Source organism: Prionailurus bengalensis, chromosome A3, assembly GCF_016509475.1.
Source record: "Prionailurus bengalensis isolate Pbe53 chromosome A3, Fcat_Pben_1.1_paternal_pri, whole genome shotgun sequence".
NCBI classification, from domain to species: domain Eukaryota; kingdom Metazoa; phylum Chordata; class Mammalia; order Carnivora; family Felidae; genus Prionailurus; species Prionailurus bengalensis.
In genome coordinates this window covers 87,201,731-87,226,159 of record NC_057354.1, presented here as the reverse complement: position 1 = coordinate 87,226,159, position 24,429 = coordinate 87,201,731, and the positions used below count along the sequence as shown (strand labels likewise).

The window sequence follows — 24,429 nt, the reverse complement described above, 5'->3', positions numbered from 1 at the left end:
AAAAAAAACTCTTTTAACAGCTTAGCATTGAAGATAAAGCCACGATGGGCAGAATCTGTGAGTCCGGCAAGGTTTTAAAACCAACGTACATTTTATTAACTCCAGCGGCACCGGCAGATGTTTGGGAATGTTAATGTTGTGAGTGGGGGCGACACATTATTTTCCCGCCTTACAAAAAGGGCTTGGATGCGGAGCGACACGGGCAGCCCCGGCGGTAACTGCAGGCGGCAGCTGGGACGCCGCCGGTTTAAAACGTGCGCGTGAGGCGGCTAGAGCGCGTGCGCGAGGGTGTGGGGAGACGGGAGGGGCAGCCGCGGTCTTCCGGGGGGGAGGGGCGGCGAGGCGAGGCTTGTGTGGTGGGCGCGTGCTCGAGCGCGCGCGCGCGTGGGCACGTGGGGCCCCTTCGCCCCAGGCGTCCGGGCGCCCCGTACCAGGCCCCCCACCCCTGTCCTGGTCTCCCCACGGCAGCTGGTGAGGAGAAAGACCGAAACCCACCCCTGCCACCGCTAGAGTCGCGGCTCTGTTGATGACTTCTGGGAAGTGTTGGAAACAGGGCCTTAAAAAAAGAATGGCGTCCATTTACATAATGCTTTGTTTGCATTTTGCAAGTTTCTTTAGGTTGAACCTACAGAAATCCCACAGTGTCGTTTTAGTCGTGGCAGTCTCGACAGGCATTTAGGACAATGGTGTGCTCCTTTTGGGACCGCATTTAGTCAGGGTTGCTGAGTTAGTGCTTGGAGAATTCTTGTGATTTCCCCCCACACTCTTCACTTTCCCGCTTCTGCGTTTCGGCCTTTCCCCCGTTTCCCCTTTTGGTGCGATCGCCTCGCCCCGCTCCCCTTGGGGGCGGCCCCTGTCGGGCCCCGCCATCTTGGAAGGCCTTTCTTGCCGGTTCGCCACCGCACGTCCCTCTCGCCAAAGAAAGGTCGCTTGGGAGGCTCGTGTACGTTTATTTCTAGCCCTTTCTCTTTCCTTCGGCTAAGCCAGACAGAAAAGGCACACAGACAGACGTCTGCACAACGTGCTTCAGGATCCCTCAGGGAAAGCAGCTAACGTGGCGGTCCCTCCGCCCCTTTCCTTCCCCACGGGGTGGCCGCCATGTTTCCAGAACACAAAATGGCGACACGTGGCCTGGATTCGTTGCCAACGAGAAATTGGGGTCGACCCGAAAGCTCCAAAATGCCCCCACCTCCCCACCCCGTGCGTGTTGGCCAGCGCCTTTCCCTCGCAGCCAGTGCTCTAACCACTCTAGTCCAAACCAAAGCTGCCGAATTTGAATGCATTTCCCCCATTAATTTGAAATGGGAATGTTTATAACAGTAAAATGTAGGTGTGATGCCGAGTCTCTCATAGTCTTAAGTTTAATAATGGGTAATGGGGGGGGGGCAGTGCCAGTGGATGATTTGGGCCCCCAGTTACCAAAGCATTTAGGAATCACTGCTTTAAGAAATAAGATGGGAAGTTACTGATTTCCTAGACCTCTAGCACAGGCTGGTGTGCTGGAGAGACTGAGAAATGGTCTTATAAAATTTCTTAGAATTTCCATGAAGCAGTTTGGATACCTGTGACCATTTTCAGAGGCTAGCTGACCGGTGAACCTAAGTTTACCACAAGTGGTATTAACTTTCAGTATGGAGGGACAGATGTTATTGTGCATTTACCAGCGCAAGATCCTGTGCTAGCATTTTACTGCATACTATATTTAATTTTTACAGTGATCTGAGGTAGGTGTTATCTTTTTCTCTCTCTTTTTCTAACAGATGAATTCACTTAGGCCCAGAGAGATGAAGTGACTAATTCAAGGTCACACAGTGGAGGATGGATTCCAGACCTTCTGATTTCCTTATTGGTGAGCACTTTCTCAAATTTTTCTGTAAGTCAGTGTTTTAAAATTTAAGTGCTATTTGAAGTTTAGGTGAGCTTGTCATTTAAAAGAACCTCTCAGGTAACCTTTTGGTGCATAGTCACCCCGTTTGTATCTTTTGGGGATTCCCAGCTTTTCCTGGTGTGAACTATACCTTGGCTCAAATGCTATTTAAAAAAATTTTTTTAATTAAAAAATTGGTGTCTGGGTGAGAATTGGGAGTGGGAAATGATTCAGCCCTACCCAAAGGCTGAAGTATGTGTCAGTCCAGCCTTGTCTGTGGCACATTCAAGTCTACCTGGCTCTGTGGGAGCAAGCAGTTTCTGACTCACTTGCTTCCTTTAGCTACCCATGGGCACGACTTCCGCCTTCCTCACCTCAGTGTCCCAACCAAGTAAAAATAAATAATTTCACTTTGGCGCCAAGCCTCCATTTCTCCGCAAATATTGACAGCAAGGAAATCATGGTCTATGAACTCTTCAGTTCAGTGTAACGAGTAACTTGTAGGTCAAGCAAGGAATATGTGCCTGAACAGGGCTCTACTTGTGTGGATGTTAGAGATGGAGAGAAGGGCTTTTTGCTTCTTTTAACTTACATTAATGTCTTATATCATAGTTTTCAAAGCGCCTTTGCCTTACTTTGTGTAATTCTTTAACCAACTTTAATTGGTGGGTACATTATAGCAACAATGGCAGTACTAGCATTAAGTGCTAACTTTGTGACTGGCACTGTTTGAAGCTTTATTCTGTATGTTATTTCAGTGGCTCTCACATTTCTTTTTTAAGTTTATTTATTTTGAGAGAGAAAGAGTGTGCAAGTGTGCAAGTGAGCCCCTGAGTGGGGTAGGGGTTTGTGTGTGTGGGTGGGGGCGGGGGGCAGAGAGAGAGAGAGGGAGGGAGAGAATCCTAAGCAGGCTTTGTACTGTTAGCATGGAGGTGGACTTGATCTCATGAAACAGATTAAATGATCTTTTCTAATTCTATCCAGGGAGTGATGATACTTGATGATCTTGGGTATCTGGGAGGGAGGAGGATTATGTAAATATTTTACTTATGGTAAATTTCCCCCTCCCTTCCTCAGACCTGCAGTATCTTGTGTATACGTGATTGAATTCCACACCACCCATTTTACAGATGAAGCCACTGAGATATGGAACAATTGACTAAATAGTCACTGCCCCACCCCTGGAGCCTCACACATGACTCTTCTCCTCCCATTTGAATGACTGCAGGTTAGTTAAGGGGTTTAATGAGTTTGGGAAGGTGAGTCAGGCTTAGACTTTGGAAATTGAACCACAGGATTTATATTCCATTCAGAGGAGGGATTTTTGCTTCCTTTTACCTCACATTGGCATGTTTATGAAATGTTTTAAAGTGATTTCACATTATTTACTAATCATCACAGACACCCTTGCCATGAAAGTATAAATATGCCTGTTTTATGGAAGAGCTATCTATAGATCAGAGGAATGAAGTGACTTGCCCAAGGTTACACAGCTTGTCAGGACCTGAGCTGGGTCTCTTGACTTCTAGTTGTGGATTGTTCCTCTCCTTGGCTTTTGATGCTAGTTGCACTGACTTTGACACATGGAATAGTTTTATCTTTAAGTCAGAAAGCTTTCAATCCAGCCTTTATTTTTCTGTCCCAGAGCATCTAGTCCACTTATGTTAGGTTCCTGATTCTTTTGGTTTAAGAAAAGCTCTTTCCTCTTTTTGTCTAATGTTTACATTTATGGGTTTGGGAAGTGGTGGGAATTATTCCTTGATAAGGCTGTGGAGGCAGGGACCACATCCCTCCCCCCCCCCGCCCCCCGCCCCCCGCCCCCCGCCCCCCAATCTACCTTTTCCAGCAAATGTACTACAGCTTTTTTTTTTTTTTTTTTAATTTTTTTTTTTCAACATTTATTTATTTTTGGGACAGAGAGAGACAGAGCATGAACGGGGGAGGAGCAGAGAGAGAGGGAGACACAGAATGGGAAACAGGCTCCAGGCTCTGAGCCATCAGCCCAGAGCCCGACGCGGGGCTCGAACTCACGGACCGCGAGATCGTGACCTGGTTGAAGTCGGACGCTTAACCGACTGCGCCACCCAGGCGCCCCTACTACAGCTTTTTAAATTTGCCCTACCAACATGCAGTTTTGCAAAAAATAAACAAACAAAAAACCAACATGGTTTCTTCTTCTCTTACTCTTTCAGATTTAGCTTCTCATTTTTCTTTTATTTGAAATTATAGTAAATTGAGAGGATATTTACCCTATCACTTTCTGGGATACTACAAAGTATAACCTACGAAATATTTCTTACCCACTTTGTAGTTAGGAACAATAGTTACAATAATAATCTCATATACTGGTGACCCTGTGCTGCCGTTATGGGGTTAATACTGAGTTTTCTCAGAAACTTAAGAAATATATTGGTGTGCCATACAAAAGTGCCCAGGAAATACAGCAACATCCTTGGTCTAAGTTCTCCCGGTTGGGGAAAGTAATGCCTATGGATTCCCAAGGGTTACTCTGACTGAAATAAGTCATGGAGAATGGAGTGCAGAGAAAAATTAAAGGAAAAATGAGAACAGAGTACAAATGTAAAGTATAGAAAATGAGGAAGGAAAAAAGATAAGAAAAGGAAAAAGACAAGGGCAGAGAAAAGAGGAGAAAACAAGATCAGTGGAATGGATATGAAGAGAACAATTCCGAGGTTCATTTGCTCCTTATGTGATGTGGGAAGCATAGGCTTGCACCAAGAAAGAGCAGCTGGTATGAGAACTCATGAACTGATCTGAAGCACCATGTCTCTTTTTTAATCTTCTTTTTCTAATATCAAGTAGGGAAAATTTGTTTCTACTATCAGCTGGGGATGTGATTAGACACCAATAGTTTCAATATTAGCCTTAGTCCTATTGGTTTATCAAGGAAAATGTGCTATAAAAATCACATTAAAGTATTCCAGGTCAAATTTTATCCTGTTCATTCAGTCAGCAATTTTTTTTTCAATTATTACTATTTTTAAGTTTAATTTTACTCTCAGTGTGGGGCTTGAACTCACTACCCCAAGATCAAGAGTTGCATGCTCTACCAACTGAGCCAGCCAGGCACCCCAGTCAGCAAATACTTATGGATTGCTTGATATGTCCCAGATACTAAAGATATAAAAATGAATGAGATTCTGTTCTTGCCTTCAAGATGTTTATGATCTGGAAAGGGACACTGACAAGTAAACAGATTTGCAGTACAATACGTTAAGGTATTAGGATATAAGTAAGCAGAGGATGCTACGGGCTTAGAAGAAGGCCCTTGATTCAGCCTTGGAGGGGATCCAGAATGACTGCCTAGCGAAGGTGACATTTAGGCTGAGTCCCAAGTTGGCAGATTACAAGGTGGAGGGCAGGAAAGAGTTAACTCCAGGCAGGGAAGCAAAAGCCCAAAGGCAGAGAGTATGCAGTCCGTTCAGAAGTTGAAGCCACTTCAGGAAGGTATGAAGGATGTTTGCATGATCCAGTTTTTTCGTGATTGTTGTACTGCTTTAGAAGTGTACATTATTGGGGCGCCTGGGTGGCGCAGTCGGTTAAGCGTCCGACTTCGGCCAGGTCACGATCTCGCAGTCCGTGAGTTCGAGCCCTGCGTAGGGCTCTGGGCTGATGGCTCAGAGCCTGGAGCCTGTTTCCGATTCTGTGTCTCCCTCTCTGTCTGCCCCTCCCCCGTTCATGCTCTGTCTCTCTCTGTCCCAAAAATAAATAAACGTTGAAAAAAAAAAAAAAAAAAAAGAAGTGTACATTATTGAGACTTGATTATGCTTACTAGAGCACAAAAAGTCTAAATCCTTATTTTGTAGCAGGATTCTCTTTTAAAATGAAGGTATCAGAGGGACATCTGGATGGCTTAGTTAAGCGTCTGACTTCCTGCTCAGGTCATGATCTCACAGTCTGTGGGTTCAAGCCCCGTGTCATGCTCCATGCCGACAGCTCAGAGCCTGGAGCCTACTTCAGATTCTATGCCTCCCTGTCTCTCTGTCCCCTGCTTGCTCGCTCTCTTTCAAATATTAAAAAAATTTTTTTTTGTAAAAGATGAAGCTATCACAAATTGTACTTCTGGTCTATAGATTGTAAGAAGAAAATGTAAATAAAGCACAGTCTTTGAATTAGCAAATGGTTATTAAACTTCTGTGCAATAAAGGAAAGAAGGTGCAAGGCATAGCATATCCCCCCCGCCCCACCATTTTTTTTTTCTTTAGGATTTTATTTTTAACTAATCTCTGTACCCAATGTGGAGCTCAGACTTACAACCCCTGAGATCAAGAGTCGCATGCACCATTGACTGAGCCAGCCAAGCGCCCCAGCATATCCCTTTCTTATCCAACTTTTGGATTTGATTGTATTCTGCTTTGTTTTTAAGGAGGTGTATGTGTGGAAGTTTAGGGTCTTTGTTTAGTTGGTTAGGATCTTTGAGTTAGGGGGGAGGGAAAGGATTTCAAGAATAATTGCTACTTTATGGCAGAACAAAAGAAATACATTTAAAAAGCTCTTTTTTTTTTTTTAATGTTTATTTATTTTTGAGACAGAGAGAGACAGAACAGGAGCAGGGGAGGGGCAGAAGAGAGACAGGGAGACATAGAATCTGAAACAGGCTCCAGGCTCCGAGCTGTTAGCACAGAGCTGGATACAGGACTTGAACTCACGAACCGCAAGATCATGACGTGATCCAAAGTCAGACGCTTAACCAACCGAGCCACCCAGGTGCCCCTAAAGTTCATTTTTCTGATCTCACCTACTGAGCACAAACAAGACTTAGGGAACATTGTTAGTTAATTCAACCAGACAAAGCATTTAACATTATTCCCTATGTAAAATCTGTTGTGGACATGGATATAGCTGCATTAAATAAAAACCTTATGTGTATTCATTGGACAATACTGGGATTTTACCTGAAGTAAAAGAAAAAAAGTACTATATGTAGAGTAGGAAAGAACATGCTTGGAAAATAGCACACAGATTCAGTGGTCATTTCTCAGTCATCTTCTTGACCCTGTAGCACCTGAAACTCCCTCCTTGCACATTAGTTTCGTTTGACTTCCAGGATGCCACTCTGTTGGTTTCCCCCTCCTCACCAGACCCTCCTTCTCACCCCCCCACCTTTTGGCTGATTCCTCCTTATCTCCTCAGCCTCTAATGAAGGAGTACTCAGATTAGTCCTTGCATCCCTTCTCTGTTTATACTCATTCCCTAGGTGCTCTCTTTCAAGACCTCAAATACCATTTATACCCTGACAGCTCTCAAGTGTATAGTACTAGCTTGGATGTCTTCCCTTGAACTCAAGACTCATATCCAACTGCCTACAAGATATCATCTCCACTTGGTTATTTAATAGCTTCTTGAGCTTAACGTATTCAGCAAATTAATTCTGGAACTTCTCTTCTCAAACATGTACCTCTGCCAATTCTTCCCCATTTTAGTTTCAGTTGTATTGAACATATGGAGGACTCTCCCTTGACTCTCTTCCTTTTCTTGCTGTCTTCACCTAATCTACTAGTAGGTCCTATGAGCTCTACCTTAAAAAACATCCAGGATTTGAACACTTCTCACCACCTCCCCTGCTACTTTTAGAATAGCCTTCTAAATTGTCTTCCCTCAGTCTAATCTGAACAGTGACCAGAATTGTTTTGTTAAGTTTATATCAAATCATTCCACTCCTCTGCTGAAAACTATTCACTGGGTCCCACCCATGTTAAAAATTAAAGTTCTTACAGTGATCTAAGAGGCCACATAGCATATTCAGTGCTCCCCCAGCTGCTCTGACCTCATCTTTTATCACTTTCTCCTTGTGCTCTGGACACATTGGTCTCCTTGCCGTTGCTCCAGCATGCCAAGCCTTGAACTTCTTAGTGGTGTTCTTTGCCTGGAATACTTCTTCCAGTTACCAGTATGGTCTCCTCCCTTACCTCCTTCAGGTTTCTGCTCTTGTCACCTAGTTTGTGAAACATTCCTTGACCATCCTATTTAAGGTAAAAGCCATCTCCTGCCCCCTTCATTCCTTCTTCCCTTTTCCTGCTGTATTTTTCTCCACAGAACTTATCACTGTTTGAGGTACTATTCATTCATTCATTCTTCACATATTTCTTGAGGGATGCCTACTATGTGCCAAGCACTGTACTGGGGACTCTCTCTACTATAGTCTGTTTATTATTTGTCACCTGCCACTGGAATGTAAATTTCCTGATGACTAGGACTTTGTTTTGCTTGTTGCTATATTGCCATCTCCTAGAATAGTGTCTAGCACATTGCAGTTGAATGAATACATTTATTCAGATTTTAAACAAAAACGTATTGAATGTATAGGGGATTGTGTACCAGATAATGAGGGAAAGATATGTATAAGTAATATATTGTTCCTGCCCTCAAGTTGCTCAGTCTAAAATATGCTTATTTTGACCTGAACAGTACTGTGTTCTCTAACAGGATAAAGTGTTACATCATTTTGGAATTGGGGAGGTGGAGGTAGGGACTAGTGTGCAAGGGTATGGATCTCTTCAGAGGTGAAGTCTTGCTTTATCAGGCTTATGAATAATTTGTACTGGTTCTGGGAGGGCAGGATTGCTGATAGCTCACTGCATTACTGGCTTTTTGGATTATAATTTCTGTTTAGTTTTGTCTTTTTGGGGCAGGAGATTCTTTAAAATCCTGCTATCAGTCTTGGTTCTTTTTAGATATCTTCTAGGAACCTCTGTCACAGCCAGTTTTTTCAAGATAAGTGAAGGAGTTTACTATCTTTACCTTCCTCCATATCTGAAAGTTCTTTTCCAGAAACTGTGGTCATCGATGTACTAACTGTTTGGTCTTGAACCTCTCAGAACCTCAGTTTCTGCACTTGTCAAATGGAGATAATGATAAATGACATCAGTCTTTCTTCTTTTTAAAAACAAAAAAAATTTTTTAAATTTTTTTTTTTTTAAATTTTTTTTTTTTTTTTAACGTTTATTTATTTTTGAGACAGAGAAAGACAGAGCATGAACGGGGGAGGGGCAGAGAGAGAGGGAGACACAGAATCAGAAACAGGCTCCAGGCTCTGAGCCATCAGCCCAGAGCCCGACGCGGGGCTCGAACTCACGGACCGCAAGATCGTGACCTGGCTGAAGTCGGACGCTTAACCGACTGCGCCACCCAGGCGCCCCCCAAAAAAATTTTTTTTAATCTTTATTTTTGAGAGACAGAGAGACAGCATGCGAGTGGGGGAGGAACAGAGAGGGAGACACAAAATCCGAAGCAGGCTTCAGGCTCTGAGCTGCCAGCACAGAACCCAATGTGGGGCTCAAACTCACAAACCGCGAGATCATGACCTGAGCTAAAGTCAGACGCCCAACCGACTGAACCACCCAGGCACCCCGACATCAGTCTGTCTTCTTATGAGGATGAAATGAGTAAATACTGATTTTGAGAGTGGGGCAGTAGAGAAGGAAAAGAGAGAAGAATTTCCTTTTTTTTTTATAAAGTATTTTTAAAAAGTTTATTTAATTTTTTTAAATCTTTTATTTATTTTTGAGAGAGCAGGGGAGGAACAGAGAGAGGAAGACAGAATCTGAAGCAGGCTCCAGGCCCTGAGTTGTCAGCACAGAGCCTGATGTGGGGCTTGAACCCGTGAATGGTGAGATCATGACCTGAGCTGAAGTCAGACACTTAACTGACTGAGTCACCCAGGTGTCCCTAAAGTTTATTTATTTATTTTGAGAGAGAGGGAGAGAGAGTGTGTGCTAGTGGAGGAGGGGCAGAGAGAGAGGGAGAGAGAGAATCCGAAGCAGGCCCTATACTATCATCACAGAGCTCAATGCAGGGTTTGAACTCACAAACTGTGAGAATATGACCTGAGCCGAAATCAAGAGTCAGATGCTTAACCAACTGAGCCACCCAGGTGCCACTGAAAAAAAAAATTTTTTTTCTTTATGTTTATTTATTTAGAGAGTGTGAGCTTGGGAGGGGCAGAGAGCCGAGAGAGAGAGGGGGACAGAGGATCCGAAGAGGCCTCTGCGTTGACAGCAGTGAGCCCGATGTGGGGCTCGAACTCACAAACTGTGAGATCATGACCTTAGCCAAAGTCAGATGCTTAACCAGCTGAGCTACTCAGGAACCCCCAAAAAACTTTTTAATATGCTTATGTTTCATTTCTACCGAGAGTAGTGAAGATTTTTTTTAATATATATTTTTATTTAAAAAAAAATTTTTTTTTTCAATGTTTGTTTATTTTTGGGACAGAGAGAGACACAGAGCATGAACGGGGGAGGGGCAGAGAGAGAGGGAGACACAGAATCAGAAACAGGCTCCAGGCTCTGAGCCATCAGCCCAGAGCCCGACACGGGGCTCGAACTCACGGACCGCGAGATTGTGACCTGGCTGAAGTCGGACGCTTAACCGACTGCGCCACCCAGGCGCCCCATTTAATATACATTTTTAAATGTTTGTTTATTTTGAGAGAGAGAGAGTGTGAGCAGGGGAAGAGTAGAGAGGGAGACAAGAAAATCCCAAGCAGGCTCCACGCTGTCAGCACAGGGCTTGACGTGGGGCTTTATCTCACAAACCGTGGGATCGTGACCTGAGCCGAAACCAAGAGTTGGTTGCTTAACTGAATCACCCAGGAGCCCCATAAAGATTTTATTTTTAAAAACAAAGATGTTAGGGTCCTGGATTTGGGCTTTAGGATTAAACGTTAAAAAAAAAAAAAAAAGATTATTTAAAAAAATACATTAATATATTGTTTTTTTACAGAGTAACAGGTTTTTAGAAAATATTTCCTTGTGTTTCTACTCAGGTAATTACTTTTGTATTACAGAAGGGCAGTGAAATACTAGAACCCCACCCCAGGCTGCATGGTGAGCTGGTGTCTACGTAGGCAAACAACCATTTCCTTTTAGGTGAAGTTGGAGTTCAGGAAGTACTATTTGAAGAGGCTCAAAGGGATTGATGATGATAACAACAGCAATAATAGTAGTGTCTAACTGATGAACCAGGCACTTTATGTAGATTCTCTTATTTTAACAGCATAGCAACCACATGAAGTCTGGTGCCTTGAGAAGTACAGCAGTGTAGGAGTAAAGAGCATAGACTCTGGGGTCAAACTTTCTATACTCACTTCACAGCTTTGCCAGTAACTAGCTGTGTGGTCTTGAGTGAGAAAACTGCCTCTTCTTCCTCTTCTGTAAGATGAAGATGATAATAGTAACTGCTTCATGAGATTGTAACGATTAAATGATGTAAGCCCTGTAAAGCACAGTACTTGGCATATAGAAAGTGCTCACCAAATTTTATTGTAATAAAAGTAGATGAAGAAACAGAGGCTTAGAAAGAGGGAAGTTAATTTGCCTTAGTGACACAGCAAATATAAATGACAGAACAGTAATTTGTGCCTGGGAAGTCAAACTCCATTGCCCTTCCTTCCTTCCTTCCTTCCTTCCTTCCTTCCTTCCTTCCTTCCTTCCTTCCTTCCTTCCTTAAATAGGCTCCACATGGGGCTTGAACTTACAACTTTGAGATCAGGAGTTGCATGCCACTGACTGATCCAGCCAGGCACCCCATTCAGCGCTCTTGTTTCTTAACCATTTCATTGTACCGCCATTATGGATTGAGGGCGAGAGCCTGGACAAGAACCACATTTTGTCCAACTTGAGGTGAACATAGATCTAAAGGTCACACTTGGGTTCAGACCTATGGAAGCTTTATTTGTGCTCTTTTTTTTTTTTTTTAACATTTTAAATTTATTTTTTGAGAGAGCGAGGGCAGGGGAGGGGAAGAGAGAGAGGGAGACACAGAATCTGAAGCAACTTCAGGCTCTGCACAGAGCCTGAAGCAGGGCTTGAACTCATGAACTATGAGATCATGACCTGAACTGAAGTCAGGCACTTAACCAACTGAGCCACCCAGGGACCCCTTTATCTGTGTTCTTAACACTGTAGCATGTACTGGTTATTCTCTGAAGTGATTGTTCCCTAGATCCAAACAAATGAATGAGTGATGGGTTATTTATGGTCTGCTGAGGGGTTGAGTGTTCCCTGGCTGGGGCCAGGAAATGGAGCTGAATAAACACCTGTATCTTACCCACTGCTCTTGGACCTAAGTAGGAGCTTGTCTAGTGTCTTTTGTTATTATGATTGTTACTCCTTATACAACTGGTAATGATGAGAAGCTGAGCAGTGTATATATCAAGCACTTTATTTTTTATTTTATTCATTTATTTTTAAAATTCTTTCTTTCTCTCTCTCTCTCTCTCTCTCTCTCTCTCTCTCTCTCTTTCTTTCTTTTGTGCGAGTCAGGGAAGGGAGCAGACGGAGAGAGAGAATCTCAGAGACTCCACGCTCAGTACACAGCCCAACTCGGGGCTCAGTCCCATAACCCTGGGATCATGACCGGAGCCAAAACCAAGAGTTGGGTGCTCAACTGACTGAGCCACCCAGGCACCCAGTAAATATTTTATTTTTAAGTAATCTCTGCACCCAACATGGAGCTCGAACTCACAACCCCGAGATCAAAAGTTGCATCCCCTCCCAACTGGGCCAGCCAGGAGCCCCTACATTGAGCACTTTATGTGCCATGCATTTGACATAGATTATCTCATCTAGTCCTTAATGTAACCGTATGAGGTAGTCACTCCTAACCCTATTTTATAGAAACAGAGAGATTAGGAAACTTGCTTAAACTCACATAGTGTGTGTGGTGGAGCTGGGATTTGAATACACAGTCTGACTCTAGAGTCCACATTCTTGATCTCTACACTCTATTGTTTCTTTTCTTTCCTGTGTAAAGTATATAGTATATGGTAGGTGGCTTAGTAGGTCCAGTCCTATTTTTCCCATCTGAAAAATGGGAAGATTTTGACTAGTGGGCTAGAAATAAGGAGGCCTGTGATCTTGTCCTAACCTTGTCACCAACTTGCCACATCCAGGACTTCACTTTTCTTAGCCTCATTGTCCTCATTCATTAAACAAAAGGGTCACTCTAGATGGTCTCTGAGATCCCTTCTAACTCTTAATGTTCTGATTGACCATATGAAGTGAGGAGAATAACACCTGCTCAACTCCTTGATTTTGGAGTGGTGGTATTTGTGAGGTTTTAGGGAGTCTGCTTTGTGTAAGGGAAGATGCCAGATTTTAGGACAGAGAACATTGCTTTCCTGAAGAAGGTAGGTCTGGGCTCTTTTTTGAGGGTGGTTGCCTAGGGAACCTAGCCTCTGGCCAGCAACAGTCAGGAATGCTTTGGTTAAGAGTTGGCTACAGATAACTAAAACAAGCAGCACATTTAGGTTTCACTTTCCACCCCCCCCCCCACCTTTCCTTTTCATGCTCCCAGTTTGATACACTTCTATATATTAGTATTTAACAGGAGTTTGTTATTTAAATTTTTATTGTAATCTTATGAGGTAAGTACTATTTTAAATTTACAGTTAATGAAAGTGAGGCAAATAGAGTTAAATAATTTGTCCATAGTTACTCAAGTGGAAAGTGGTATTCAACCCACTATGTTGTACTGCCTGGTAGGAACTTAAAAAAAAAAAAAGCAAAGGGAGGACTCTTTATTTATTGGTGGTGTTTTGTTTTGTTTTTTCTTTAAAAAGTTTTTTTTAAGTTTATTTATTTTGGTAGAGAGTGTGAGCAGGGTAGGGGTAGAGTGAGAGGGTAGAGAGAGAATCCCATTGTGGGGCTTGAACTCACGAACTGTGAGATCATGACCTGAGCCGAAATCAAATTGGACACTTAACCAGCTGAGCTACCCAGTGCCCCTGTTTTTGTTTTCTTTGGAATAGTAGACTCTTGGAGTTGGAAAGAGCCTTTACCATAGTCAATCTCCTTGCCTACTGTCTGCCATCTGGTTACAGGAACGCTTTCCATCATCCCCCTGACAGATGATCACCCAAGTTCTTTTTGAATACTTCCATTGCTGGGGAGCTAGCTCATTACTTCTTGAGGAATCCCATTATATGTGACTTGTTCTCTTGGGTAAGAGATTATTTCTTGTTTTGAAATTAAATCTAATTGAGATGACTTACCAGTTTTAGGCCTGTCTTCTGGAACCATTTAGGATAATTATGATCCATCTTCCATATGCCAATCTTGTTAATGTTTGAAGACCCTTTTTCTATTTATAAGTCATTTGTAGTTTTCTCATAGCATCTAAACTTGCTTTCAGTTTGGATTGGTCTGCACAAAGCAGTCTCTGTTTTTTATTGCTTTGCAAGTGCAGCCTTGCAACAGATCTGTGCTTCACTTCTTATGGTTAGGCACAAAGTATGGGCTCTTTCCACATCTTTGGACAACGAATAAATGGTGAGCTGAGTCTCTACAATAGTATATGAGTCTGAAGGGTTTGCAGTTTCCTACTCTTGTAATCTAATGTCCATTAGACTGTTGCCCTGTACACACTGTTAGAGCTCACAAAATGGCTGGAAGTTTATCCGGGCATTTGACAAAATTGCATTTACTTCATCAGGCCACTAGGTGATGAACAACTCACAAACCCAGACTTCCAGGGGCAGTTGTATACAGGACAGTTTTAGATTGTAGTTGGAAAGGCCATCAGAAGTCATTTGGTACAACCTTATTAAAAGGTCTTTTGGGGATGGGGGGAGGGGAAACATGTCTTGTGTATACTTTGTCTTTCCCAGCTTTATTCCAGTTTTAAATATTAATTTGAATAGGGTACTTCTTTCTCTGAGTGATCTTAGAAAAGGGGCCTGGGTGGTACTTTCAAGGTTCTTTTGTGCCCAATTATGTATATGTATATTTCAAAGGTTTTATTTTTAAGTAATCTCTACCCAACGTGGGGCTCAAACTTATAGCCCTGAGATCAAAAGTCTCATGTTCTACCAACTGAGCCAGCCAGGTGCTCCTGTATTTTACCATAATGTAGGAATGATGTCTTGGCTTGGTTTAGGATTCTCAAATAGTAGTTCTAGCCACTACAAAGTCTACATGCAGCTTTCTTCTGTCTTCAGTGCTTTGGGTGTGTTTCTTTTTAAAGTAACTCTGCTTGCCCCTTGTTAACCTTTTTTAGATCTAAAAACTTAAGTCTTTTTTTAACTCAAGGAAGTTTCCATCTGTTTCCAACCTTCACAGAAGAAGAAACTGTCCAGAAAGGTGACTTACTCAAGGTCACTCAGCTAGTTAAAAATGAACTTCAAGCAAATAACTTGACTTCTTTGATGACCTATATTTTCATTGTACTGAATATTGCTCTGTTGAGAGGGCCAACATGAAAAACTTGGGAAATTTTTTAGTGAGACACGAATTTTGCTGAGGGTCCGTGGGGACATGAAGAAGGACAAAGAGATGATAAAATTAATTATGATTAAAATGTGGCCCATTTGGGGGCTCCTGGGTGGCTCAGTTGGTTAAGTATCTGACTCTTGATCTCAATTTAGGTCATGATCTCACGTTTTGTGGGTTTGAGCCATGTTTCTGGCTCTGCAATGATGGTGTGGAGCCTGCTTGGGATTCTTCCTTTTTCTCCTTCTTTCTTCCCCTCCCCACTCATGCTTGCAAGCTCTCTCTCTCTGAGACTTTCTCAAAATAAATAAATAAAAATGTGACCCATTTGAAGAACTATAAAATTCATAAGGTATCCCAGTTACTGGAGTTAACCCAGAGCGCTAAAACTTAATAAAGCTAGTTTTGCAAGGGAGAAAGACTTGATAAAGCCAGGAAGTTTATTGAACACTTGGATAACTAGATACTTAATTGTCAGGAGTTGGGTAAGTATGGTCATGCCCTATTGTAAATATTGGAAAACATATGCGTATCTGAAGGCTTGGAGACAGACATCATAAATTGTGTCTTATCAGTGGTCTGGTTTCTGTTTTGAGTTCCAGCCTGGGACCCTTTTCTGCTGGGAACCACCTGTCCCTGGCTCTGTTGATCTTTGGATTTCCCCAGCCCTCAGTCCCTTTCAGTTTTGAAATGAAACCTACCCCACCGGGTGAGGTCAGGTACTGAGAGAACTTTGACAGCTCATACCAGGTTGTTTTTTTTCTAGAGTCTGGTATGTGACTGTGTGAAGTGTAAGGCTCAGCAGGCTGTGATATAGACTAATTGATGGTGAATCACCTGTTGGGTAGGGCCCAGGTAGTGCCATTTCTTTGGGTAACCAGGAAAACATGTAGACCAAATATGTTGTCTTTCATCCTCAGACACTTGAAACTTAAGAGTACAGTCACCAGAGATCTGCCATGATCTCTCTGCCTTAGGTTACTACAGAAGGAAAGACATTGTTTTATTTCAGTGTCTTTTCTCCTCATTTTTAGAACCCCATTCTTTTCAGGAAGGAGCCAAGTCCTTGGCCTCTTTCTGCTGCTCCAGCTTCTAAATGTTTATACTGTGCCTCCTGGAATTGCTGCTTTGATGTGAAGTGTCTCCTCTAGATACCCCTAGACACACATGCCCTGCCCCAACCCCTTCACAGAATTTAGCTTCCCCTTTTCCCTTTGTTGTGAAACTAGTTTCCATGATGCTATAGCACTTTGCTTGGAATCTTTATAAGTGGTACTGGCTCTTTCTGTAACTCACCCCATACCACTTCCCCCTGATTTTACCTGACTGTCCCCCAGCCACATCCCTCAGCACTGCAAAACTGCTTCCAGACTTTCAAATACTTTTCCCCCTTTGAGACTTCTGCTGGCCAGCAAGGTTACCTGATCCTTGTCCTTGAGTACAGTTAGCATCTGTATTCAACGTGGGGCTCAAACTCACAAACCCCAAATCAAGAGTTATATGCTCTACTGACTGAGCCAGTCAGGTGCCCCTCATTCTCCCATGTTTGTTTAAAATTTTAGTGTTTGACCTCTCCTCCTGGGACTCTGGCCCAGGCTAGGGGATTGGTGGTCAGGTTTGGCCTGGGTCTAGTGACTCAGGTTAGACGGTGGAATTAGGGAGCTTGGTGTTAACATCTCAGATGTGGGCAGATGGGAAACTGTAAGATCTGAACACCAGAGCCATCTGGGGTGGAAGGGACAGAGAAAATTTAGCATCTGAAGCAAAGGACATCCTTTGTAGGTTCCCTCTTCTGCTCATTTGAAAAAAAATTAAGGGGCGCCTGGGTGGCTCAGTCAGTTGGATGTCGGACTCTTGATTTCAGCTTGGGTCGTGAGCTCGCAGTTTGTTGATTTGAGCCCTGCGTCAGGCTTCATGCTGACAGTGCAGAGCCTGCTTGGGATTCTCTGTCTCCTTGTCTCCCTCTCTTTCTTCCCCTCTCCCACTTCTGCACACCTGTGCTCTCTCAAAATAAATAAAAATAAAAAAATTTTTACAAATTAAGTTTTTTTTTTTTTAAATTTTTTTTTAACGTTTATTTATTTTTGAGACAGAGAGAGACAGAGATGAACGGGGGAGGGTCAGAGAGAGGGAGACACAGAATCTGAAACAGGCTCCAGGCTCTGAGCTGTCAGCACAGAGCCCGACGCGGGACTCGAACTCACGGACCGCGAGATCGTGACCTGGCTGAAGTCGGACGCTTAACCGACTGCGCCACCCAGGCGCCCCAAAATTAAGTTTTTTTATAACAGTTTTACGTTCACAGAAAAATTGAGGGGAAGATAACAGAGATTCCCATGATTATTATTTTTAAATAAGCTCTATGCCCAGTGTGGGGCTCAAACTCACAACCCTGAGATCAAGAGTCACATGCTCTGTCTCTGCTCCTCTCCCCTGCTGCGCACCCTGTCCCTTTCTCTCTTTAAAACAAAACAAAACAAAAAAAGAGTCACCTGCTCTACTGACTGAGCCAGACAGGCACCCTGAGATCCCCATTATTTTTGAAAAATTGATCTTTAATTTTATAGGGAATATAGTAATATAATCTAAAAAAAATGAAAATCGGTAGACATTTTGAATTCTCTTGTTCTCCTCCCATTCTCATTTCACTTATTTTTGTATTCCTCAAAGGTGGTAACCTTGTTAGTGTTTGAAATGTAACTTCCAGACTTTTTTCTTTGTGTTTACATACATGTGTATGAACCCAGAAAAAGAGTTATTTTTGTGTTTATACAAATGGGGTCACATTTTACGTATTATTTCAGTATTTCTTTGATTCAGTAATGTACCTTGATAATATTTCATGTTGATACATAAAGATAACTTCTCCTTTATTTTGGCTACTGTGTAGTTTTTTTGTATAATAGATACACTGTGTATAGCTACTTTCCTATTGAGAGACATTAAGGTATTTCCATTTTGATGCTATAAATGATTCTTGTTGTGTTTTAAATGTTAGCCTTCTTTCCTATGGCTTCTTTTTTCTTTTTCCTCATACTCTTCCTAGGTGATCTTAACTTCTCTGACAGCTCCACTTAACCATCTACACTTGGATGATGCCCAGATCTTTCTATGGACCACAGTATCCAACTGCTCATGTAGACAACATCAAAAGGATGTTTTGCATACTCGGCAAAATGCAGCCTCCTGCTCTTCCCCACTTGCTCGTCATCCATTGTCCTCATCACATGTAAGTAGCACACTCTTGATAGGCCCAAAGCCTGGTAGTCATTCCCTTCTCCTCGTACAGCCAGCAACCAGCCTGTCACTAGGACTTTTCCTCCCCATTATTTCTTGGATCCAGTTGCTTTCTTTCCTTCTTCATTGTGGGTACTTTGTCCCTTAGTTTTCTGATTTATAAAATTGAGTATTTGTGAGTACTAAGTAAATTAACACACATAAAATGCTTGGAACAATGGATTGGCACCCAGTAAGTGCTATGTGAATATTGATTATTGTCATCATCATCGTCACCGTTGTTGTTGGGGTCTTCTCATCTTAGTGTACATAATCCATTCTCATATCTACCTCCAGTCTTGATTTTATCCTTCCCTACCTCTGTTCCGTTCTGCACATTGTAGCCAGAGTGATCTTTATAATATATACAAATGATCATGGTCTAACTTTCCTGCTTAAAAAAACTTCGGTGATTTTGCCATTGGGCTTTTACATGTACTGTCACCCCCATCTGGAATGCTTTTTCCTTGGTCTTTGCATGGTTGTTTGTTTTTTTGTTTGTTTGTTGTTTCGATATACCTGTTTCTAAATGTCATCTTCTCAGAGAGGCCTTCCCCTGACCACCTAATTATTCCAAAGTAGCCATACCTATTCTTTCTATCACATCACCTTTTTTAATCTTTGCATAACACTTATTAATTCGTTATTTTTCTGTCTTATTCACGTATTTGTTTATAATCTCCTTCAATTAATTTTTTTTATTTAATTTTTTTTTTAAAGTAGGCTCCACACCCAGTATGGGACTTGAGCTCATGACCCTGAGATCAAAGGTTGCATGTTCTACCAACTGAGCCAGCCAGGCATCCCTAGTCTCCTTCAATTAGAATTAAATTCTCTGAGAAAGACAGATACATGTTTTCACTCATATGTGGAATTTGAGAAATTTAACAGAAGACCATGGGGGAAGGGAAGAAAAAAAAAAACAGTTACAAACAGAGAGGAAGGCATTTCATAAGAGACTCTTCAATACAGAGAACAAACTGAGGGTTGATGGGGGTGTGGGGTTGGTGGAACAGGGAAAATGGGTGATGGGCATTGAGGAGGACACTTGTTGGGATAAGAACTGGGTGTTGTATGTAAGTGATGGATCATGGGAATCTACTCCTGAAGCCAAGAATACACTGTATACACTGTATGTTAGCTAACTTGACAATACATTTATATTAAAAAAAAAAGAATTTCCTTAGAATGAGGGTATTGTTTGTTTTATTCGCTATTCTCTTCCTAGTGCCTAGAACAATGCCTGGCACGTTGTAGGCACTCAGTGAATACTTGTTAAGTGAATTACAAAACAACTTCCCACGTCTCAGGAGTCCCTTTTTGGTCTCCCCAGCATCATTTGCTTCAGGACACCTTCTACTTTGGCTTCCCTACCCCCCCCCCCCCCCCATCTCTTCAGATGTGTTTTCTTGCTGCAAGAATTTTTTATATTATGTTCCCTTTACTTAGAACACTTTTCCTCAGGGTGCCCAAGTGGCTCAGGTTAAGTGACAGTTTTGATTTCAGCTCAGGTCATGATCTCTTGGTTTGTGAAATCAAGCTCATGTTGGGCTCCACGCTGACAGTGCTCAGAGCTTGCTTCTGATTCTCTCTCTGCCCCTCACCTGCTCACCGTTGCTTCTTCTCAAAGTAAATAAACTTTAAAAAAGAAAAAAGGATCACTTTTCCTCAAGTGCTCTGCCACTGCCTGGGTATCTCCTATTCATCCTTCAAGTTTCAGCTTAGGTGTAACTTCACCTGACTGTCTTTTTTTTTTTTTTTTTAATGTTTGTTTATTTTGAAAGAGAGGGATAGAGACTCTCAAGCAGGCTCTACTGTGTGTCAGTGCAGAGTCTGATGCAGGGCTTGATCCCATGAACCATGAAATCATGACCTAAGTTGAAATCAAGATTTGTACACTTAACTGAGCCACCCCGGTGCCCCATGACTGTCCTTAGTCTTCCAGCTCTACGTGCATTACCTTTAATTATACATACTGTAATTATTTGTCTCCCTTACTAGATGGTAAGTTTTGTTGGGCAAAGGCCTAGGTCTTGCTTACTATGTATTCTTAGTGCTACTGCTGTGGGCTGGAAGCGTCTCTTGAGATGAGGTGCTGGGTAGGAGTACCCAGAGTAGTACTTGAGGGCCAAGAAGTGTGCCTTAGAATGTCAGAGTAAGGTCTAGTCATTTGGCCCTAGCTCATTGTCATTCTCCTTATTCCATCTTCGGTGATTCCAGTATTTTCTTGAATGAGCCATCTAACATGCTTGGGATGAATCATCTAATACACTTGTCTCTTTCTCAGATATAGTCACAAAATCAGGGTAGGTCTGGCAGAGAACTTGCCCATGGAAGGGAGCATGAGTGCTGAGGATAAAAGTTGGGGATCTGGGTAGGCAGATTATTTACTCTTGAGTGGCTGATGGCAGAATAACTGAGAGTGGAATGCAATCCTCAGCAAGGAAAGAAACAAAAGGCCTTAGGGGTAAGGTGAGGCAAAGATGAAACAGGAAGCTGAATCATTAAGTCAGAAACTTAGAGAATCAGGATGGTGGGTGGAGTGTAAGAAAGGAGAGGGCAAGGAATTCAAGATTAAGGCCATAAATAATCTTGGGGATTACGTAAATCATCTTTTGGCATTCTCACCTCTTTAGTGTGGAACCAGCTTTTGGATTAAAAGAAGAATCAGGTAGTTGACATATAAAGGTTTGAGCTAGATTTCACATTAGTTTGTATTTTATAAGTTAATTACCTGAATGTGAAATCCTTAGAAATCCAACCATGTACCTTTCTCCACACTTCAGTTTCTGCTCCGAAGAGCTGACTTCCCCTCCTTTTATTTTTTTATTTTTTTAAGTTTATTTATTTTGAGAGAGAGCGAGAGAAGGCAAGCATGAGCGGGGGAGAGGCAGAGAGAGAGGGGAAGAGAGAGAATCCCAAGCAGGCTCCACACTGTCAGTATGGAGCCCGGTGCAGGGCTGAAACTTATAAACTGTGAAAACGTGACCTGAGCCGAAATCGAGTCAGATGCTTAACTGACTGAGCCACCCAGGAGCTCCTCCCTCCTTTTAAATACCCTAAGTTTAACCAGCTAATTTTCAAAAAAAGTTTCCTGTACAGAAGCCGGTAGCAATCTTGGTGCTCTCTTTAGGTAGGCTGAGGATATTCCCTTTACATAGAATGATCACTGTTTCAGGCTGTATCTCCTCCTACCAAACCATGCATAGGAACTGGCTTCAGCTCGGGAATTCAGTCTCGGGAATTCAGGACTCTGCCTAGCCTGAATCTGTGGAATTTCTGTCTGAATTGTGGGGAAGGACATGGGAGTGTAGATTCTGTTGGTGAGGCATAGTAGTAGTGGAAGACTGGCTGGGTGTGCATAGATGTGAGGTTTGAAGCTGTATAGGCAGTGGGCTTCAAAGTTTCTGACCTGGAATGGTCTTTGAATGTATGGCAGTGTTAGTGTGGTCTAATATATGCCAAATAGAGAATCTTGGTGATTGGTGCCAGTCATTAGCCCTTAGAGGCATTCTGTATGTTTTTCTGTGTGGCCTGGAAGTCTTCTACAGACTGACCAGTAGCTGGCATCACGGTGGGTACCTGGGGAGAATCATGGGGATAGGAGCAGTACTTACCTAAGAGGGATATATTCTCTTTTGGAGGTTGGATGGAGTGATTATGTGCACATCCTGGGCAGTCTAAGGCCCAGTCACCTTGCCTGTGTGAGGCAAGGTATCTGTATTCCCCTCCTAGGGCTCTGCTGGGAAAACCAACCTAAGAGGGCCAGAGATCTTGGCCACTCTTAGTGATTCCCACAGGAATGCTCCCCATCTTTGACTCCTCTGTTGTTTAAGCCCCATGCTCTGATGGCCTGCCTTCTGTTTTCTGCTTTGGTACCTTCAAATTTCATAATCCATTCTGACTTTTCTTTCTTTCTTTCTTTCTTTTTTTTTTTTTTTTTTTTTTTTTTTTTTTTATTTATTTTTGAGAAACAGAGTGAGACAAAGCGTGAGCAGGGGAGGGGCAGAGAGAGAAGGAGACAGAATCTGAAGCAGGCTCCAGGCTCTGAGCAAGCAGTCAGCACAGAGCCTGATGCGGGGCTTGAACCCACAAACTGTGAGATCATGACCTGAGCCGAAGTCGGATGCTCAACCGACTGAGCCACCCAGGCGCCCCCTGACTTTTCTTTCTAGATTACTCCATGCCCAGCTTGATTCTTGGTTCTACATAGTCCTCTAATTTTGACATTGCCAGTCAGCTTCAAGTGTGGGCCTTCCTCCATGAGCCCTGTTCGTAGAGCTATGATTTTGAAGCTTTAATGCATCAGAATTACCCATGCAGGCAAAGGACGAGGTTGCTGTATACTTACTTAAAATGCAAATTCCGGGGTGCCTGGGTGGTTTGGTTGGGCATCTGACTTTGGCTCAGGTCATGATCTCATGGCTCATGGGTTCAAGCCCCATGTCAGGCTCTGTGCTGACAGCTCAGAGCCTGGAGTCTGCTTCGGATTGTGTGTCTCCCTCTCTCTCTGCCCCTCCCCTTCTTGCACTCTGTCTCTGTCTCTCAAAAATAAATAACCATTAAAAATAAATAAATAAAATGCAAATTTCTGGGGCACCTGGGTGGCTCATTCAGTTAAGCGTCTGACTCTTAATCTCAGCTCAGGTCTTGATCTCAGCTCTGGGTGTGAAGCCTACTAAAAAAAATGCAAATTCCTGGGGGCACCTGGCTGGCTGAGTTGGAAGACCATTGATTCTTGATCTCGGGGTCATGAGTTTGAGCCCCACAATGGGTGTAGAGATTACTCATAAAAAATAAGGGTGCTTGCATGGTTCAGTGGCATCTGACTTTTGATTTCAGCTCAGGTCATGATCTTGCAGTTTGTGGGTTCATGCTCCACATCAGGCTCTGTGCTAACAGTGTGGAGCCTGCTTGGGATTCTGTCTCTTTCTCTCTCTGTGTTTTTCCCCTGCTTGTTTTCTGTCTCTCTCTCTCAAAATAAATAAAAATAAACATTTTAAAAATATAAAAAATAAATAGGGGTACCTATGTGGCTCAGTTGGTTAAGTATCTGACTCTTGGTTTCAGCTCAGGTCACGATCTCAGCCCTGAAAGGGGTTCTGCGCTGACAGTGTGGAACCTGCTTGCGATTCTCTCTGCCCCTTCCGTTCCCCTCTCCCCTCCCCCTTTATACAAAATGTACAGCCACTCAATACAAAGTAACCCATGTTACTCTCTTAGTACCTCATTTGCTTTCATTAGACCCCTTACTGCTTTTTTTAATAGTTTGTCTTTCTCACCTACCAGATTATAAATTTCATTAAGGTAGGGACCTTCTTGCTAGAGGTTGTATTTTCAGTGCCTAGAGGCATTCAGGAAGTATTTGATGACTAAATTACTCCTTACCTTCTTGTCAGTACCCATGTGGGTTCTTTGTGGCTCTGCACAAACTCTCATCCTTTGTATGTGTTGTTGCCTCTGCCAGAAGCACCCTTACTCTCATCATCTGGTCGGACTTTTTCTTGTCCTTTCCCACTTCTCTCAGCAAGTCTTTGACTTCCCCAGGCAGTGCTAGTTCAATAGAGTTAGCACTTTGGTCCTCTCAAATGGACTTTTTGCCCTGTGTGGTGATTTTATCTGTGTAAGAGATAGATGGTATTGCCCTTGGTTTACCAAAAGCTCTGAGAGGTAGATTAACTTGGAAGTGGTTAGAACTGAGATTCAAACCCCTATGTATCTGTAGAGCCCTCACTCAATCCACCTTGCTTGCTCTAAAAGAAACCAAAGAGACCTAGAGACACTGAAGTGAAAGAGATTTTGTTTTTAATTAGGTAATGAAAGTGTGTGTTTGTGTGTGTGTGTGTGCATGCATGCATGTGTGTGCATGTGTGCACGCATGTGTGGGAGGGATGTTCCCTGTTGAAAGCCCAGGAAAGAGCAGAGGCTAGATGGGGCATGAAAGGCTGTGGCCCCATGGTGTGTAATGAGGCTTCTGTGTTGCAGGCCTGAGGAGAATCTCAGATTTCTGACCTCTTCCTAATTTCAAGCCTGGGTATTCAACTGTCCGCAGGG

The 24,429-nt window shown here is 42.8% G+C and overlaps 1 long non-coding RNA gene across 5 annotated transcripts in view; it reads left to right on the top strand.

Moving 5' to 3' along the window:
• Positions 1-323: 323 nt before the first annotated feature.
• Positions 324-24,429, top strand: part of LOC122496961 — a 40,240-nt gene continuing 16,134 nt past the window's right edge. For 3 of the 5 annotated variants that reach the window (XR_006300997.1, XR_006300995.1, XR_006300994.1), the window contains exons 1-4: positions 324-943; positions 1,761-1,849; positions 2,945-3,095; positions 18,146-18,328. This is a non-coding gene — a long non-coding RNA (uncharacterized LOC122496961). Of the gene's footprint in view, positions 944-1,118; positions 1,327-1,760; positions 1,850-2,944; positions 3,096-18,145; positions 18,329-24,429 lie in introns of those variants that run through there. The other 2 variants (XR_006300996.1, XR_006300998.1) reach the window with 2 other exon arrangements.